General features: G+C 48.4%; 1 protein-coding gene across 1 annotated transcript in view; it reads right to left on the minus strand.

The window, feature by feature from the left end:
* Positions 1-3,418, minus strand: part of LOC105566016 — a 131,403-nt gene extending 127,985 nt beyond the window's left edge. Inside the window, exon 1 of the mRNA XM_012019688.1 lies at positions 3,123-3,418. The gene's annotated coding sequence lies outside the window, so the exon portion shown is untranslated. The remainder of the gene's footprint in view (positions 1-3,122) is intronic.
* Between the last annotated feature and the right edge of the window lie 4,673 nt (positions 3,419-8,091).

Genomic DNA, 8,091 nt, shown 5'->3' on the forward strand with positions numbered 1-8,091 from the left:
CGGGAGGGAGAGCAGAAGTGGAACGAACAAGAGAAAGGGACAGAGAGGGGGAGAGAGAGAGAGAGAGAGAGAGAGAGAGAGAGAGAGAGAGAGAGAGAGAGAAGAATGCAATTTAAAACGATTGCGTCGCGCGGAAAAATATTTGCTTCGCGCAAAACAATTCCCGTCGCGCGAGAAAATATTTACCTTGCATTAGAACGATTTCGCGGTGGACGAATGTTTTAACGTTTTCGAGGGGCACGCAGTTTTTAAAAGCCACGGCGCGGCGGATATATCGCCCGCGTAATGTACATTTTTACCGCGCGTGTGCACGACAAATTTTTTATGATGGAATATATTTATATGGGAACGGGAATGCGCAATGCAGAGGAGGGGGGGGGGGGGAGTTACGTTTGTATCGCGGACAAACGCCCGCTGTTTAACGGCATCGGTTTGCGAAACGCTGTACAGTGATGGGCAGAATGGTTGCGACACATTTTTTACGGTCGAAAATCTTTGCCGAGGAGTATTTTACTCGGTGGCCATTCCGAAACCATTTCGAGCGTTTTCGATCTATTTCTCAAGTAAAATGTTCCTCAGAGAAAATATTTTGGAACCTGAATCTAAAAGCGCGTTTCTAAACTCACTAAAGAAAAGAGTGTCGCCACCATTCTGTCCATCACTGTACACACGGCGTCATTAATGCCCACCCATCTGAAGTTGCACGCGGATCGCGAGGCATTTTTTAAAAGCGTGCGACCATCTAACTCCTCGTGCATCATGACTATGGAAACAGCGAATCAGTATTGCCGGTTTCAATGTCATGGATGCATGAAGAGTCAGAAAGTCGCACGCTTTTCAAACGTGCCCCCATCTGCGTGCAACTTCAGACAGGTGGGCATTAATGACGTTATGTGTACACTGAAAAAAATTTCTGGTTGAATATGGACGAATCAGATAATTCCTTTAGGATTTATCAGAATTCCTTTAGGATTTACCAGAATTCCTGTAATCCTACAGAAATTCTGGTAAATCCTAAAGGAATTATCTGATTCGTCCATATTCAACCAGAAATTTTTTTCAGTGTATGTACAGTGCTATTCATTAATGCCTGGACCTGCATTTTTATCATCATTTTTTCCATCTATACAAATCACTGAGTTTCAGGCTGTATGTATATACCACCACACACTTCTGCAGAAGTATGTGTGTACTACAGCCTGAAACTCATCGATGTATAGATGGGAATAAAGATAATAAAAAAGATAGTAAAAATGAATCCTAGTAAAACTGAGGTCCATTAATGAATAGCACTGTACGTTCCGTATAATAATTGCGGGCGTTGTAGAGTTTCAGGCGTATGTATGTATTGTACTACCACAGACTTCTATGGAAGTCTTGTGCGTACTACAGTCTGAAACTCATCGATGTATAGATAAGAATAATGAAAATGTGATCCCTAGTAAAACCGAGGTCCAGGCATTAATGAATAGCACATTACGTTCCATATAATAATTGCGGGCGTTGTGGAAGGTGCGCCACGTCGCGGAAATATTTAAAGCCCGATAGAGCGCCGCGAGCCGGGATTGAAAATGCTCGCGTGCGGTTCGGCGGCGCATCCGACGTAATTCAGAGGCCGCCCCTGTGCGTCCCTTTGAAGTCATTACCGACGTGTCAGTGTCAGACGGCCATCCCTCCCGACCCTCCGAGTGGAAAAAGCGGAGAGCGCCGTGCGCGATATTTTTCTACTGTCACGAGCGACCGCTCGTCCCAAATCCTGGACAGAGCCATAGGGTCGTGGTGAATGGCGGCGCGGACCAGGGGGAGGGATGTTCCGACCCCCGAGATTATGCGGGAAAATCCGAGCTTCCTAATGTATCCGTGTCTAAGGGTGTCGGCGTCTGACGACGCGAATATGCGAGATGTAAGAAGACCTGTTTAATCATAACGTTGAATAATATCCAACAATGTATAAAGTAGAGGAAATACAAGGACGCAGTGATTGAGACATCAAAGCATGGAGAATCGACATTTTAATATCGACGAAACGGCGTAAACCGAGCTGTCGGGTTAAGTATTTGAGAACCCGAAGTCCCAAAGACCCAAATAATTCCTCGATGCTTTGCATGAAAATGTTTCGCGTCGGCGTATAATAATGGAAACTGTTACGAGGATGTCAGGAACACCCACAGACGCGTTAATCATCTAATAGCTTTGAAATGTAATATTCCGCAAATTTGGCCGGTCAAATTTCTAAAGCGTTAAAGAATTCAATATTCGAAAAAGTAAATCCTAGTATATTATTTTTACATTTAGTTATTACGAAAGTAATAGCCAAGCTTTCGCGGTTTCAGGGACTAAAACAATAACGCAATCTCCAAACGAAACTAAAAAGTATATATTTTATAATCTCCAGTTGTCGGGGAAAGAATTGAAAACGTGAAGAGCGGAATCGGCCGATCGTTGCGGGATTAAGCGTCTCGGGGAAAAAGAGCTGTGGATAAATCCAAAGGTACGCCCCGAAAACTGCGAGCAGCTGGCAAATATTTGAGAGAAACTGAGGGATGCAGCTCGACGTAGAGTCGGACGATCGGCTAATATTTAAGGGAAACGAGTCGAGTGCCTAAAGCGACCAAGTCCTTCCGCCTCAGAACGCAAATGGGAAAATTATAATCGTGCAGTTCGAGGCGAACCCGGTCGCGAAACTCCCTTCGAAAATTGCCACCCCCCCCCCCCTTCCCTTAACGCAGCGCGCGATACTAACGACTCGCATTAACAATCGGATTATTCTTTATGATCGGACTTGCTGGACACCGCGAGTTACCGTGGCAAGGAATTACCGGGATATCGTCGCGAGCCGAGCACGTCGCGGTTGACGAAGAATCCAGGGATTAGGAACGTAGTCCTGGAGGGTGGGACGAATGCAATCATTTCTCAATGTTAACGATGTCAACGTTAATCCACATTTACAATTATCAATTATATCGTTATATATACGCGATGAGAGAGAGAGAGAGTGTGTGTGTGTGTGTGTGTGTGTGCGCGCGCGTGTGTGTGCGTGTGCGTGTGCGTGTGCGTGTGCGTGTGCGTGTGCGTGTGCGTGTGCGGGTGTGTGCATGTGTGCTCCGAGAATTCGAACCCACCTCCGAGGACACGATACGAGGATACCTCGCGCCTCTCGTTGCTCAACTCGGCCCTAACGACGTCAACAGCCCACGATGCTCGTTATCCTCGCTCGTAATCGTGAGAGCGCGCGCCCTCGCAGGGAGGATCCAGTCGCTGTCGGGCCTCACTGCGAGTGGCACACGCGCACCACCGCGCACGTGTCTGGCAAGGATACCGCGAGGACGATGCCCGATCCTCGGCCAGCCATGGCGTGGTTTGCGCGCGAGATTCCCCGCCGATCCGTCAAGTCGGTCCCCGCTCTGCGAGATTCAGCGAGAGGCGCGTACGCGAGAAGGAGCGGACCGGTGCCGTCGTCGCGTTCGATCCGCACGGCGGCTGGAGGCGTACTGGCCCTTTGTAAACGTGCGCCTCCGCCGGGCGAGGGGCGGCGAGCGTCGCGACGGCAGCGGAAGAGGGCGGAAGCGGCGCCGGGGTGGGCGAGCGTGACTGAGCCAAGAGGGTGTGCGTCCCGCCGCGTGTCCGTATCGTCGCGATTTTTTACGACGATTATTCAAGCGTGGGGTTGCTCCCCGCCGCGGCGAAAATTTTAGATCAATTTGGTTTTTACTCAATTTGGTTTTTCGACCTCGCGTATCTTGCGGGGACAGACCGGAGTAAGACGTGCTTTCATGGAGATAAGGCGGCGCCCCGAAAGTGCAATTTTACGTGTCTGATTTCTCAAGAATTAACTACAATTTCCAATTCCGAAAGAATTAATGCATTCCAACGCGTAGATATATTTCTCGTTGTGCGTTTTGCTCGCGTCTGAAAATAATTTAATTCCAGTCATACTAAAAGCTGAAAACGTCTTGGCATTTAAGTGTGGCACTTCGATTTTAGGGAGCTAATTTCAGAAAGTAGTAAAAGAAAGTATCGGCAACAGCGTCACGCGGATTGCCGTGAGAGAGCGAAATTTCGAAGTAGACTGAACGCGACTCCGGAGCAAATTTAGGGCGGTGTAATAAAATAACGCGTTGAACGTAAGCGAAGACGTATGTGCCCCGGGGAGTCTGCCCCTCTTTCCATTCCCCTCCTGCCCCTCCCGGACCTGTCCTCGAGTTCGGCGGAGCGCCGTTATGACGCGTTATTATCGATGTCGCGACGTTTATTATTATTAATGGCCGCGCGACGAAACTTCCCTCGCGCGAGAACGCGCGCGTCGCAAGTTAGCGCCGTCCGTATCTGAATACGCCGATACGGACGCGTTCAATCCCCGGGAAACCCCCGCTTACTTTGATTTACTCTCTAATCGCCGTCGATTATTGACTCTTAAGGGGATGCTGGAGTAATTCTGCACTTCTTGCATCTAGAGCAGATCTTTCGAATTAACGGAGACAGTGATTTTGCTTGAAATATTAAAATGAAAACTTCCGTATAATGAAATGACTTTGAAATAAATAACGGGAATAACATCTCGTCATTTTCACTCGCATTAATTTCGGCTGACTTGAAATAATTAAAATGCACGCAGAGATGCTTAATATTCTGGATATTAAGCAGCTATTTTTGCTGGTTTAATGCCGCTCTATATCAAGCGCAAATTTTGGCCCGGCCCACGTATCCCCGTGTAATTGGCACGCTATCGTGGATTTCCAATATGCGTTAAATAATTCCGGCGAAAACAGGGAAGGAGAAAAGTCATATTTATCATATAATTAGTTTAATTCAACGCCGATGTCTACATCGTTTATTTAATTAATCGCCCGCCCACACTGGCGTGTACGCAGTGACAGATATCGCAGTGCACATATCGATAACCATCGCGGTTTCTATATATGCGTATCGCTAATTTACATGTGAAAGCGTCCCGAGATGTAACACACTATTTATACAACACAATATCCTTGCAAACTTTTGCCCGTCCTTATCCAGCATCCTTCTCTCAGATCCCGAGATACCGGTGAGTGACAAGATGAGGCTGTCTACATTTTCCTTTCCCGGATCCCCCTCGCATTGTCTATCCCAGGATCTCAGGTCGTTGAACCTCGTCTGCTGTCATCCGTGTAGCTCTTCTCCGATTCTGAAATTCTGAAATTTCCGGAAACTCAATGCGCAAACACGACGGCGAAAACGCGGAATTTTAAGGGATCAAGATTAACCGAGGAGGAAGCCAGGGATCTGGCGAAAGTTGACGGGGAGGAACCTCGCGATAAAAAGTCACGCGGGCTCGTTACGGGATTGCCGAAAATCCTCAAACTTCACCGTCGCGCGGATAAGAGGCGGGATTAGCGAGAGAATCGCCGATAATCCGTCGATCGGGAGACAACGGGGGACGGGGTGTGTCCGGTGGACGTTATTAATCTCTGATGAGCAAATGATCGAGCGAAACTTCTTTAAACTTCCCCGCTTGTGGAGGCAGAAGGCTGCGGAATTAACTACGGGGAATTTCCGGGCCGGTCCCCCGACGTATTAACAATTTAACGAGCCGACATCTGCGATGGCTATTATAGCGCAATTATATGGAACGCGCGCGGCCCGTGCGCGCCAGTCCGGACTACGAGCGGCAGAGTATAATCCTACCCGAGATCCAAGGATCCCGGAAACCGAGGATTTACATGTCATGAAGTTGAATTAAATGGAATTCATTTGTTTTACGCCGGGCACATTGTCGCTGCGCCGACGCGTTGGTTGAAATAAATAAAGTACGCTTTCTTTTAGATCGCTGTTCCGCGCGATCTCAAAAACTATCGCGACTAAATTGTTTTATCTTACGTAAGGATGCTGCTTTGTAAGGAGACTTTTTGCGAGGAGCCCTAAGTCTTCACTTTACTTTCAGATGGATTTAAAAGAGCAAAGTTTTAAGAATCGAGATTTCAACGTGCTAAGGAGGCGCCGAAGCTTCAGGAAGATGAAAATCGTGATATCAAATGTATTCAGCAGTTGATTCTTTCATTCCTATCTTTAATTTTTGGCTTATGACCCCGCAAAATATTTAAATCGGGAAAAATCTCGCGTTCTCAAAGGCTCTAAGTCAGAGCTCTCGGAGTCCGGGGGCTACGCCGAGCTTTCGCGATGTTGAATTTCCTTAAAGGGGGGAAAAACTTTCCGAGGATATCGAGGGAGGAAACGCTAGGGATTGGAGAAAGCGACAGATCGAGCGACAGAGTTATAAAAAGTAGTAATTCGCGTGGGGTTCATAAAAATGTTTATCACCGTCAATAAAAGGGCTCCCTGGGCGGGAGCGTTGCGCGGCGCCCTTTGGGATGCCTCCTTCGCGGAGAAACTAAAAAGTGGTAACAAAGGAGCCTCTGATCTCAACCGTGAAGCAGTCGACGAAATCCTCCCGGCTGTTGTTATAACTTTCGCAAAAATTTCAATGCTCGAAATAGAACGATTTAATAAAGAAGTTTATGTCGGCCTTAATCGGTCGAAATTTAATATAAATTAATAGTGCGACGTTTCGACCTTTACTTCAAGTCCTTTTCAAGCAGGATCTTAAAAAATGTATGTAGAACGATTTAATCAACCCGCTTAATGTCTCGGGAATTATTAATCGTAGAATGTACGATAAATCACGCGCGCGTTGGCTCTGTTTGGCGCCATGAATTGGAACATGTAATTGCATTGCTCGTACAAAATGACACGCGAATGAAATTGACATAAAATTATTTTAATTCTCTCTCGAAAATCATAATGCGCATCTATGCGTCATTCGCGCGATACGTAAGGTCTATTTATATCTATCCACGAGCAGTTGAGCAATTTCAAATTACGACCATCGTCGCGGGATCCGAAACTAAAGGGATCCCCGGCTGATCGCTGTCCAGGATCAGCGGGAGGTCGAAAAGGCGAGGCGTAGCGTCCCCGTTGTTCCCGTAGTCCGACTTCCGGTTAAGCTCTGCGGCGAGCTTCCCGGCACGGCCCTCGCCGCAAACAAGTCTCCGCGGCAAAAGCCGAGGATAGGATGAGTATCGACCATTCGCAGTGTCAACATCCGAACACTCGCGGTAATCAACGGGACGACGGAGCCCCGTATGGGGTGTACACCCCGTGCAGACGTGTGACCGTGAATGATGGAGCGCGGATAAGTGGCCCGGGGCAAAAAAACGGTGTCAAACTTGGCGGGAGATACGGCGCAGCCGCGCCGATCGCGTCGCCGGGGTGCAGGGGATCATCTCGAAGGGAGTCGCGCCCGTCAGACACGTATCTCCGCGGTAACAAATTCTATAGAGTCCCCGGGTCTATGAATTTCAAGTTCCGAAGAATAGCGGAGTTCTCCGGGAATTCAAACATCAGTCGCGGAGTTTGCGGAGGGTACGGAGTGTCTCCCGACGGCGCGGAGCTCTCTAAAAACTTGTGCCGTACAAATCTCAATGCGCCCTTCGCAAAGCGGGTATTATTCGTCGGTACACATCGGATCTCTCCGGAGGAGCGCGCCGTATTTCATCCGTCGAAACGATTATTCATCCCGAGCGCACAACCCTCCTCTCCCACCTCGTTCTCCCTCTCTGTCTCTCTCGAATTTTTACGAGCGTCGAGTCAACCGTCGCGTCCTGGAAGGCCAATTTCGAAAATTACTCGCGACAGATTGAGCGTTTGCGGGATGGAACTATCCCCTACCGTCCCTCCCTCGCCCCGGTGTCGCCCCTTTCACGTCGTTGCCGAATTACCGACCCTACGTCCTGTGAGTGACGTTATCACGCTGCATTTGGTGCATTTGATGCATCCGGTGGCCGAACTACGGGGATGTCTGGCCGAGACAGCCGAGTCAGTGCATTCGATATTCCATATTGCGCTTCTGCTTACCAACAGGTACGCCCCGTTGACTCGCCATTCGTATTCATCCCCCGGACGCGAAGGGCGATACAGAACGATCGACAAGTCACGCAAAATCCACCCATTACATCCGTAGCGGAATTCGATTATAATATTCGCGCTCCGGGAAAAATAGGTAAAGGTGCGCGCGAGTGCGAAAGCTTATTACACGAGAAAAGATTTACAGATATA

This window comes from Vollenhovia emeryi, unplaced genomic scaffold (assembly GCF_000949405.1).
Source record: "Vollenhovia emeryi isolate VEMERY1.0 unplaced genomic scaffold, V.emery_V1.0 DF939147.1, whole genome shotgun sequence".
Taxonomy (NCBI): Eukaryota; Metazoa; Arthropoda; class Insecta; order Hymenoptera; family Formicidae; genus Vollenhovia; species Vollenhovia emeryi.